This window comes from Quercus suber, unplaced genomic scaffold (assembly GCF_002906115.3).
Source record: "Quercus suber isolate HL8 unplaced genomic scaffold, Cork oak 2.0 scaffold_23, whole genome shotgun sequence".
In the NCBI taxonomy this organism is placed as follows: domain Eukaryota; kingdom Viridiplantae; phylum Streptophyta; class Magnoliopsida; order Fagales; family Fagaceae; genus Quercus; species Quercus suber.
The window spans coordinates 1,787,131-1,799,167 of NW_027069488.1; the positions used below are offsets into that span (position 1 = coordinate 1,787,131).

At 33.4% G+C, this 12,037-nt stretch overlaps 2 long non-coding RNA genes across 2 annotated transcripts; both read left to right on the forward strand.

Annotated features, from left to right (window-relative positions):
* Positions 1-5,189: 5,189 nt before the first annotated feature.
* On the forward strand, positions 5,190-6,608 carry LOC136064193 (uncharacterized). Its single transcript, XR_010625886.1, has 4 exons — positions 5,190-5,528; positions 5,870-6,002; positions 6,088-6,162; positions 6,312-6,608. It is a non-coding gene; the product is annotated as an uncharacterized LOC136064193 (long non-coding RNA).
* A 1,254-nt stretch (positions 6,609-7,862) lies between these two features.
* LOC136064134 (uncharacterized) lies at positions 7,863-10,876 on the forward strand. The gene is made up of 2 exons (XR_010625808.1): positions 7,863-8,205; positions 9,544-10,876. It is a non-coding gene; the product is annotated as an uncharacterized LOC136064134 (long non-coding RNA).
* The last annotated feature ends 1,161 nt before the right edge of the window (positions 10,877-12,037 follow it).

Here is a 12,037-nt window from a genome sequence, read left to right on the forward strand (position 1 = left end):
GGATTGAACATTATGTTTGAACCCGGCCTTACTCTGAGAAATCCGTAAGGAGGAGGAGAGGGCAGTGTGTGGATCCAGTTGGTAGAGGTTGAGAGAGAAGGAGACATGGGATGACGATATGGAATTGGGAGGAGATGATGTTTTACTTTTATAGTCTTTCTCGTTGGACTCCTTGGTTCTGGTTGTGGGATTAGAAGAACTCTAAATTTTATTGAGATCACCCATAAAAGTGTGCAGGTGAGATGTTCTTGCTTAGGCCAATGAGTTTTATCATTGTGGTTTTCTTGGCTTCCGTGTTAAATGTTAATGCATCATTTATTTGGACACAAAAATTAGAAAATTTAGATAAGATACATGACACAAAATTGGAGTCAAATTTATAATCTTTTAATTAGATTTTTTTTTTTGGTTAGGACAAGTGGCGCAAAATTGTGAATTCAATTGAAATTTAATTGGATTTTCTCTTAGCTTTACCTATTATTATATATATAGATTAGTAATAATTCTATATTTGATGGATTGAGATTTTAAATGACACCAGTCCTAGACTCACGCAATACGTGGGAATATATAATTATTTTAAGATATTGTATAATGTATAATTTATTTTTTAAATTTTATTGTAGATAATTTGTTCTCCTTAAAAATTAAGCAAGTTCTAAAAATAATTTCTATTGACTTATTTTTACAAATATATAATTGGGTAAATTACATATATGGTCTTAAACCTTTATGCTGTATTTTAATTTAGTCTCTGACCTTTTAAATGCGTTAATTTAGTCTCTAACTTTTTAGTAATATGTCAAAATGGTCTTCATCGTTAAGTGGTGGATGACAAATAGTGACGTGGCTAACGGCTAAAATATAAAACAATTTTTTTGCCACTTGGATGCCATGTAGACTACCACATGACCTAAAATAATACTAAATAAATAAATAAATAACTCAGTCCATTTAAACTTGTACAATTGGGATTCAAATCCCTAAAATCACAAGGTAACACAATCCTGGCCGTTACCACTCAATTGGGTCGATAACTTTTTTTTTTTTTTTTTAGAATCAACGAAGTGCCTTTTATTCAAAGAAAAACATCAGAGTATGCTAGAAACAAAAGAAAGGAATTGTGGGGGAGCATCCTCCATCCACGCCCTATAATCTAAAACAATTAAAACAAATAGAGTTAAAACAAAAGCAACCATATTACCCTCTCTCTTAAAATGAGAGTAGTGTAATTTACTTAAACATCTTGTCAAAACCACATTGAACCCTGGTTTTTGCCCCCAACTGAATTGTGCATTCTCAAGATTGACCTTAACCATGTCCAAGATAGGAGCTCTCCAATGAACTCGGATCAGGGTGGACTGTGGTTGGGGAGGTTATTGCACTACTTGGAATTCCGGTAGGAATTCGTTGGCCACATTGACGAGCTACTTTGGAATGCAACAAGGTTGGTTGGTTCTGACCTGATTCCGATGTGTCCCTAATATCCAAAACATGACCGATAATGACTTTTTATTTTGTTCCGTTCTGATCATCCACGACAGCAACTCTTTGAAATCCATGAAAGTTGCTTCCACGATAGAATCCCTGTTGATCAAAGACTTAGTCATACTGAGGAAGTGCTCTAGCCTTGCTTTGTTTGCCCATATTTTGGCTATGAACATGGTAAAGAGATCTTTTGCCCATAATATTTCACTAGGCTCTCTCTTTGTCCATGGGTTCCCAAGCCCATGACAGATCATTACTAAGAGAATCATTGCATCTGGCGAGGCTGTGGGACAGCCTCCGCTAATATCTATGATTGAGAGACATCCCCCTTGGAAACCTGTCGCCTCTTATTTGGTAGCTCAGGAAGAATTCTATTGTCATCCATTACTCTTTTACCTAGACCCTTACTTCTTTCTCACCCCCCCCCCTCCCCCGAAGAGAAGGAGAAGAAACCTGGGCTCGTCGAAGTTGAGACCATTTGCCCTGTGTAGGTCTATGAGCTTGCTTAGACCACGTTGTTGATTTTTTAGAACACTTAGGATTAGAGTTTGTCGAGCTTTGGATGTGAATAGGAGCTGCCTCTACAGCAAAGAAATTTTTTTCTTGGTTGCCAGCCGACTTCCGTGTGCCCCCGTTTTTAATTGGTGGAACGAAATTGGAAACCTCGGAATTACTTCTCCCATTAATGGCCCTCACTGAATTGCCCTTAATAGTCTGATCCTTATCATATCGAGCCAAATTCGTATCAATTTGTTTGATTTGAATATCAAATAAATTCTCGGGAGTTATTGAGTTCGAAATTAACTCTGGTTCCTTAGTTTTCGGTTCCCCATTATTGTTTGCTTCTATTAACACCGTGACAACCGTGGGAGGAATTGAATCAATATCCTCATTAGGGAGTAACATGGCATTAATGGCAAGCTCATTTGTAACTGGTAATTCATTGATATTGATTATCGAAATAACTCCTTCATCGGTTACCAAATTTGCCTGATTCGTCTCCGCCTGAGTTTCTATTACCGGTTGGTTTTCCGATTCCGTTGGATTGTTCACCCTTGTCTCCGCCCTATCCCTTGCCTCTTGGAATTCTTTTCTCGTGAATGGGTGTCTGTTGTCGTAGAAACCAAGTACCACGATAACATCTCTTCTGCTAGACGTGTACGGGGCAGCCTTTAGAGTGGAATTGTACTGTTGTTGTTCCACTTTAAGCATGCCTTTACTCTGCAACCACAGCTCGCAACTTTTGTCAGCATGGTTTAAGCGCCCTCACCAGAAATAGAGATTTGGAAAGCGCTTGTATTTGAATCGGACCCAATGTTTTGACCCATTCTCTAATGTAATCACCCTACCTCGGCGTAAAGGCAGTGTAATATGAATCATTACTTGAACTTGAACGAAATGTCCGCCTTCATCAGTTACTGCTCCTGCTGATTTCTGAACTTCCCCAACAATGTCGCAGGTGTTCTCTGCCACTTCCTTTGTCATATATCGAATTGGGATATCATGAACCTGAACCCAGAATAAGGTTTTTGAAAAAACCAGATCGTGCATCAGATAATCTGTACTGTACCTTTGCAACATTACTAGATGTTTATCAAAACTCCAAGGTTGATTTTTGAGGATTCTTTCAATATCATTGGGATTATCAAAAACAAACAACACTCGGTGTTCATTTTGGTTATGGATTGTGAACTCGTTTGTAGATTTCCACAACTGTTTGAAAGTTCGCGTCATGGCTTCCATATTTAGGAAACATGGGGTAAGGAATTGAGTAGCTAGCAAATATTCACCAGATCTTTGTTCATTGGACAAGATGAATCCAACGGTTTCCTTTGCTGAAAGGGAAAAGTTGGTCAATTGATTTGCTAACTCCTCCATGAGAATGAGAATTGGAAAAGGACCAAGAAATAAAGTGTCTCCCCACAACCCCGAAAGAACCAAAATACCACTAGCTTAGAAGGTACACTTATTACCTACTGAGAACAAACTCTCCTCTCAAAGAAGGGACCAAGACACTTCTACTGCCTTAGACACTCCTCCATGAGAATGAGAATTGGAAAAGGACCAAGAAATAAAGTGTCTCCCCACAACCCCGAAAGAACCAAAATACCACTAGCTCAGAAGGTATACAGTTCACTTGTTACCTATTGAGAACAAACTCTCCTCTCAAAGAAGGGACCAAGACACTTCTACTGCCTTAGACAAGAGAGAAAAACCTCTCTCTCTAAGCGGCAGAGAGGTTAATTGGGTCAATAACTTGATATGCACACGCGAGTCACAAACAAAATGAAGGTTAATTCCATTTGGCCAAAATCATCTTTATTATCTATGCTCATCCCCCATCATCAATGCTACTGTTGATCTGTAGCATTATCAGAATAGCACCACAAAGTCTGCCAATGAAAGAAACAAAAGGCAAAAATAGATTTAAAATCTTGCTAATAAATAAACTCAAATTTGTTATCGTTTTCCTTGTGTTTTCTCTATAATTAATCAAATATATCCTTTTTTTTTTTAATTTTATTTTCAGAGAAAAGAAATTTATAGAATGGAACATGTTGCTCTAAGAGTGGCTTGCACTTCATGAGCCGTACGATCTGCTCGTCAAGATTGTTGCTCGATATTGTTGGTTATGAATTCACGTCCGTCTAGTTCTACTGGGAAATTGAATCTGTTTCTTTTTCTATTTCTTTTTTGAAGAAAAAAAAAAAAAAGTCCATGTGGCATCTAAGTGGCATAAAAATCAATTTTTTATTTTAGCTATTAGCTACATTAGTATTTTTCATTCACCACTTAAAAAGCAGAGATAATTTTGATGCAATACTAAAATGTTAGGGACTAAATTAAAATATAGCATAGGGTTAGGGACCAAATATATAGTTTACCCTATATATAATTTTATTATTTTTGCTGTTTTTAATTGATATTATTCTTTTTTTAAAGTAGTCTATAATCTTCTAACTATTGTTACTATGCATTATATTTTCCTAATTTTTTTTTTTATAGAACACAACTTTTTAAGTTTCAAATTTATTATTCAAATTTCTCATTCTCTTAAAGAAATTATCATGACAATAAAAATTTATCATATAATTACACTTACAAAATTGGACTAAAGTGGAGCTAATGCCAAACTGCAATTAGTAAAAATATCTCAAAAATTAATAACAATTATAATAATAAAGTGATGTAAAATCATAATCTGTCATATAAGTAATGTATTCCAATGTAATGAATGTGGTTTGTTGTTTAGGTAACATCAATCAAATTTGTTATCACATCAATTTTTTAACTAAATTATTATACATGCATCTGTGATTCTTTATGCCTTTTAAAGGTTCTATTCAAGTTGAATTTGGTATCATAAAAAAGTATATCAGAAAACCGTTTGTATGTAATATTTTATACAAAAAAAAGGGGAAAAAAAAATTCTAGTTACTTAAGAGCTTTATTATTTCTATCTCTTGAAGTTAAATAAAAATAAGATATGGCTTTAAATACTACATTAGTATACAAATATAAATACAATGGTGAAATGAAATTATTGTATATACACTATCTATATATATATAATAGACGAAGCCTTTGAAGGAGGTGCTGCCACGTTTACAATTTAAAAGGTGATACATTACAATCTGCCACGTATTAGTTAAAACGCGATAAATTATGATGTTTGGCTTACACTAAAACACTGATTCATACCGCTCAATATAAAAGATAAAAGGAAATCTAACAGGCCAAAATACAGTAAAACACTCTCCTGATAAACTTTTTCTTCTCTGCCTCTTCCTCCGCGTTGAAGCCGTTTTCTCTGGCTCTCTCAATTCTCAAAACCCCTAAACCATAGCCCATCGCCACTCTCTCACTCCTTCAGCATCCCCCTGCCGTCATATACCGTTTAGAACAACTATCAAAAGACACGCCTTAAATTCATTAAAAAACAATCAAAATTAGTCATTCTGCCATTTTTTCCTACGGTTTGGAGGGGAATGAAAACGTCTCACGCAGAGGAAGATAGAGAGAGGCCGCAACCACTACCGGTGAGTTTTTATCTTCGATTTAAGTTTGTTTATTAATTATGATTAGGTTTTGATATTTTGTTTGGATTGTTTTCGATTTTGGTATTTAATTACGTTTTTCTCTTCGCTTTTCAATTTGACATTCTCATCTGTACGCCCTCAAGTTCAACCATGTACCAATTTCGAATCGATCAGATTCCAGATCGCTTAGATCTACTTTGATTTTTTTCGTTTTTGTCTGATCCAGGGTTTATCATTTGCTCTTTGGATGAATATATTGCTTTTGTTTATTGGTGGTGTTAGTACTCTACTTTAAATATTCTGATTCCAATGTATTTCTCCCTCAATTGTTCACATTCTAGATTTCAGAATAGGAATGATTGTGTTACTCGCTAATGGTGAAATAAGCCGCATCACTTCCGAGAGAAAAGAGAGACAAAGAAATAGAGAGGCAGAGATAGAGAGAAGACCGCCACCCAGATCTTCGCCATCACCGTAAGGGCACCTTCCGTTTCTCCTATTCCCATACTTTCTTTTCGCTTCCTTTTCAATTTTCTTAACACCGATGCTTGCGATCCAGAGATAGAGGAGGAGAAAAAATAAACCTTGCAATACAAAGATGAGAAGGAGACAGACATTGAGAGAACTACTACCGGTAAGTTTTTCTTTTTTTCATTCTTTCTTAGATCTGGCTATGGGTATGAAATATGAGTTAGTTTTGAGAAATTTGGTTGGATTGATTTTTATTTAGGTATTTGGGTAACATTAGGTTTTGATTTGATTTTTTGAAATTTGGGGTTATAGATGATTTAGGTTTGGAGAGGGCAAAAACAGAGAAATAAGAGAGAGGGAGAGAGTTCTCCATTCCCTCTTCAGACTTAGAGCACCACTGCAAGCACATAGGGAAAGAAAAATCTATGGGCATCAACACCGTTAGGCTACATGTCTGCCACCATCAGATCGTCGGAACCGGCTCCAGTACGTTTTCCTCCATTTTTTTTTTTTAGATTTGGGTATGAAACATTACTTTTTATTGTGTTTTTTTGTTGGATAGGTTTAGATTTGATTTTGGTTTTGATTCTTTTTTGTTTCGGGCTTTTGGGTTCTCCGTGAAAATGTTTGTTTTCTCAATTTTTCCCTATTTTGGATTACAGCCTTTCCCTGTTTTCTAATATCTGTGTTCATAGTTTTTTTTTTTTTTTCCCTGGGGTTTTGATTTGTAAAAAAAAAAAAAAAAAAAAAAAAGAAAGAAAGAAAAGGGGAAAAAAAAAAACTTCTTGTTACTTAAGAGCTTTATTATTTCTATCTCTTGAAGTTAAATAAAAATAAGATATGGCCTTAAATACTACATTAGTGTACAAATATAAATACAATGGTGAAATGAAATTATTGTATATACACTATATTATATAATAAAATAAGAGATAAAACAGCCACGTCATATCATTACTATACACTATATTATATAATAAAAAATAGGCCATACACGGATATTTCTGAATAGCTCAAGGTGTGGAAGCCTCTAACCCCCTAGAAAAATCATGCAAACCCTCTTTTATATAGGTGCACAAAGTAGAGTTTAAGAAGACGACTCAAATTAGGTTTAAAATAGAAATAAGGAAAATGACCTCGCTCATGTAAGGGTCACGAGAAGTTTCAGGTTGGTTTATTGTTTTGCTGGAGCGAGTTCCTCTTTCTCTTTAGTGAGATGCCATTTCGCTTAAGTGAGCTTCACCTTTGCCGGAGCAAGATTATCCAAACTTTGAACAATAAGATAGTTTGTAACACTCTTTTGTAGTGAATGTAATACATCAATCACTTGAACTTCATTAATTAAATTCAAAGTCATGGAATAGGCCAAGTATAAAACCCTAACACAATTATTCCTGAATTCCCTTTCAATATAAAAAATAGGTTACCTTTGATACTAAGCCTCTTCAATTTTTCTTCTTTCTCTTGATTTTGTGGAAATATATGTTTGCATATAGGGATGTGCATTCAACGCACTATTTTTCACATCTCAAGTTGGTATTTTGTATTTTGATGGGGACTTGACACTACAAACAGCTTGATTTTTTTCAACATATTTTTATCCAGTCACTAAAAATTGTTGATAGAAGCTTTTATTTTCTACAGTTATGCACAACCGCGGAGGCGTGGAGTAAATTTGAAGAAACTAGCATACTTATTTCAACAGTTATGCACAACTGTTTAGGTAAATTTTAAAAATAAGGGGGCTCCCTTTCCCAGTGTTTTTTTCCCTCTAAAATTTCACTATTAGCACCGTAAAAAGAGTCTAAAAAATACTTAAATTGGAAAATTTTTATCATCAGGTTGATGAATGTAGAAAAAATAATTAGATATTTTATCAACAATTTTGTAAATGTAGAAAATCAGTAACACCAGGAAGCTACAACCTACGAGCCAAAGGATTCTCACTTTCTATCTCTCTCTCTAAAATTCTTTCTCTTATTCTCACACACACATACAAATGCAAATGTTTTTCTTTTTTTCTTTTTTCACAGTGGCATTTGTTTCCCTTTCTCTTCCTCTCTCTCTAACGCTCTCCTCTCTCTCTCTCTCTCTCTCTCTCTCTCTCTCTCTCAGAAAAACCTAATTCCATTTTTCCCGTATGGTAGATCGATTTCCTTCGATTTTGGCAATTCGGATGGAAAATTCCTTGAATCTTGAGGCTTCGGTAAGTGATTTTCTATATCTATTTGTATTTTGTAGTTCTATTTCTATTTTTCAATGTTTGAGAGTCTCTGTATTTGATTGAGAAACTAAAGCACTTGGAGAATTTTGTATTTTTGTGGTATTTGTTTGAATTTTTTCTTGAATAGAGCATTGAATTCGAAATGCTATGCCAAACTTGGTTGTGAGAAGAATAGATTGGTGAAAATTAAGGCTTAAATGAAAATTAGGGCTTGAATTGGATGTTAGGGTGATGAGGTAATCAAACTTGTTGAAACTAAGATCAAACTTGGTAAAATCAGCATTTTAATAGTTTTTCTTTATTTATTTTTAATACTGAGATTGAGGTGCATGATTCTGGATTTAAAAAAAATTATTTATTTATTTTGAATAATTGTTTTAATTTTTGCCTATCATGGTGCTCTTACTCAGCTCATTCTAATGATTTTTGGAATTGTACTTTGTTACAAATCAACTTGTTAAGTTTCAAATCTATGTTGTCGGATTTCTCATTGGTCACATAATATAGATTTAAGATATCGGCATCATGTTCAAGAATAAAGACAAGAAGTTTTTTTAAATCCAATATTTAAAAGGGGTGCAATTTGACTTGTATAAAAATAAAAAGATGAGGTGCAATTTGTCCAGTATGTCGTCCTTAGAAACTACTAGTTGTATTCATCTGTCAAAATTCAAACGCTTGAATAAGGATAAATAAAAAAATGGCTTGAATGAGTATAAAATTGCTGGTTATGTAGATCTAGAACTCTGGTGCATGTACAAAATTTAAATTGAAGGCTTTAGAAGTTGATCTTGAAGCTTAAGGATGATGGGTGCTTGAGTTCATCCTCAGTAAATTAAGGTTCTTAGAAGACCCTTTTTCTGTATATCAATTTTTACATTGTCTGCATTTTACTTATTTAGTAGTGAAGGCTTTTATTGTTGCATGGTAACATTATGGTCATATCAGAAAAGAAAGCTTTTTTTTTTTTTTTGGATTAGTGAAGAAAGAAAAGATATTTTGGTTTTAATTTTAGCTTGATCACCATTACATGGGTCAAGGCCTTAATGTTGGGATTGATGATTTGGCTAATCAATGCCTCTGTAAGCTTGATATAAAGCCATGGTTGTTCTTTAAAATAAAATAAAAAAGTGTCTCAGAATTTACAAGTGGATTCTAGTAAAATTGAGATTTACTGGAACTTAACTAATACTAAATTTGGTTATGGGCCAGAGCTAGTGGAGGGATTTTATTAACTTGTTCTTACTCTTAGCAATTTAGAGATTACCAATCACAAGGTCTTGCTTTCTCACTTATTTTGTATGCTCTGTTTAAACTCAGTTCATTAAAATTTTGTCGAAGCCACAAAGTTTGCAAATGATTGGAAATCAAGATTGAAAAGAAGAGAGATGATCCTTCGGAGGTCTTGGCCTTTCTGCAATTTTTATTTTTTAAAAAAGGTCTAAACTTTCCTGAGATTCTCTTGTGGGATTTCTTTTTTTATTGTTTTCCTTTTCCAGTCTGCCCTTACAGGAGAGTCACTCCCAGTCACCAAAAATCTTGGTGATGGAGTATACTCTTTTTCAACATGTAAACAAGGTGCAATTGAAGGAGTTGTTATTGCAACTAGAGTACATACCTTATTTGAAAAGGCAGTTCATCTTATGGAAACTACTAAAATCGTTGGACATTTTTAGCAGGTAATTTCAATATATTATTTTGGATGAAAGTTTCACTTAGAATCTCAAAGGCTGGTAGAATGTTTAGAGTTGTAATATTTCTAAACAGTTTCATCTTTTTTGCTTGGAGGTAATGGGGTAATGTAACAATGTGAAAAAGTTTTGCACTTGTTCTGTGAGAATCTGTCAATGTTTGGTTATTTGATGAGTTACCATTTGCCTTGATCATTCAAGTTGTAACTGCAATAGGAAACTTCAGTATTTGCTCGATTGCCACTGGGCTGGTAATAGAAATCATTGTCATATATGGGATTCATTACAAGGGTAATCATGTTCGGATAGGTAAGCTTCTTATGAGAAAGATGTTTATGTGCCAAACAGTTCCGAGTGGGCCCTTAATGTATAAACAATTTCTCATCTAAAATCCTTCTCAATTGTTGGGTATGTTACTAGATAAAACATTTTGTAGTTTTTGTCATAATGGTTACTCCTGTTTAGTTGGGTACTTCTTCTTCTTCAATGCCATCTCTGCTGCCACCACATCCAAGCTCACCACTGGTGTATCCAGATTTATATGCCAAGCTTTGAGAAATGGCTGAGGTTCAAGTACTTAAAATAGAGATTGGCTCTGTTGAGGTCAGTTTACTAGATAAAACATTTTGTATTTCATGTGCTAATGGTTACTCCTACTTAGTTAGATAGTTCTTCTTGGTACAATATTTGTTGCCACTACATCCAAGGTCACCATCGGCTTTTTCAGATTTGTACGACAAGCTCTGGGAAACGGCCAAGGTTCAAGTAATTAAAAGAACTCTCCAAATACTTTTTAGTGTACAAGGATTTTAAGTGTACTATTCAACAAATGTTTTGTGTAGCATGTAGTGATTAATTTAAGAATGTAAATGGCAGTAGGCAGAGTAGTTGAGTTGTGTTGATTTGTACTGTTTGTTTCATTGTGTTAAAAAAAGAATAGTTTATTGATTGTTGTAATTCAATTTGGAATTGCATAATTGTGTTTATGTTTATATTTTGAATTAGATTATTAAATTTTGATCAATGTGAAAGAGCGCATCCAATTTTTTTTATTTTTTATTTTATAAAGAAAATGCTTATTTCAGCGTTTGCAAATCGTTTAAATTTATCTCAAGATACCCATACTTCGACTTTTATTAACTGTTGATAAAAGTATAACATTTTTTTTCAATGGTTGCATAGGCTGTAAAAAAACATTCTTGATATAGTTTTTAATGGTAGTTCTCGACAGTCATTTCAACCGTAAAAAATACTATTTTCGACAGTTTCTAGTAAGTTTCAATCGTTGAAAATAATCAAATTTCTTGTAGTGTGATTGCGTCCTAATCGCTTTTTAGGTTTGGGACTTTGGGTTAGGTTGAGTTTGGATTGGCATAATTTTCAACCCAAGTAACCTGTCCCAACCTACTTTTTTTAATAATTTTTTTTAAAAAAATATTTTTTATAAACATGTATTTCATGTTTGTTAATTTGATTTCTTTTAAATTTTATGACTTAAATAAAATTTTCTTTTGGTTTGGTTTATTTTTCTATTTTGAGTTTTTATTAAATTAGAATATTAAACTTGATTATGTAAATTGTAATAATTTATTGAATAATGAGTTTAAATAATTGAATGAAAACCCAAATTTATGACAAAGTGACCCCAACTAAACGGATTGGGTTGGAGATTTCTTAACTCGAAGAAGTCAAGTTGTATTAAAAAAAAAAAACCCTAATTCTAAACCAATTAACTTAAGGTTTGACTTACCTCCAATACATTTTTAACTGAATGTCTCATTTTGATTTAAATACAAAATGACAAGTGGTAGTAGGTTTTGATCTTCACATTTTATTTAGTTAGTCAAAACAAAACAAAATTCCAATTAAAAAAGTATTAGATGTAAGCCAAACCCATAAACTTAAACTATGCACATCCCTACATCAACTTAGAGAATGTAAAAAAAAAATAATAATAAAAAAAAAATAAAATTAATGTTACACTTTTTATTTCATTACAACAATTCTATTTTCAGTGTACCAGTACTTATCGATGATGAGATAATAAAATTATGACATAGTTTATTCATTACAGTTTGCAATTAATGTATGGAAAATTTTAATATTTTAGTTTTCATGAAAAA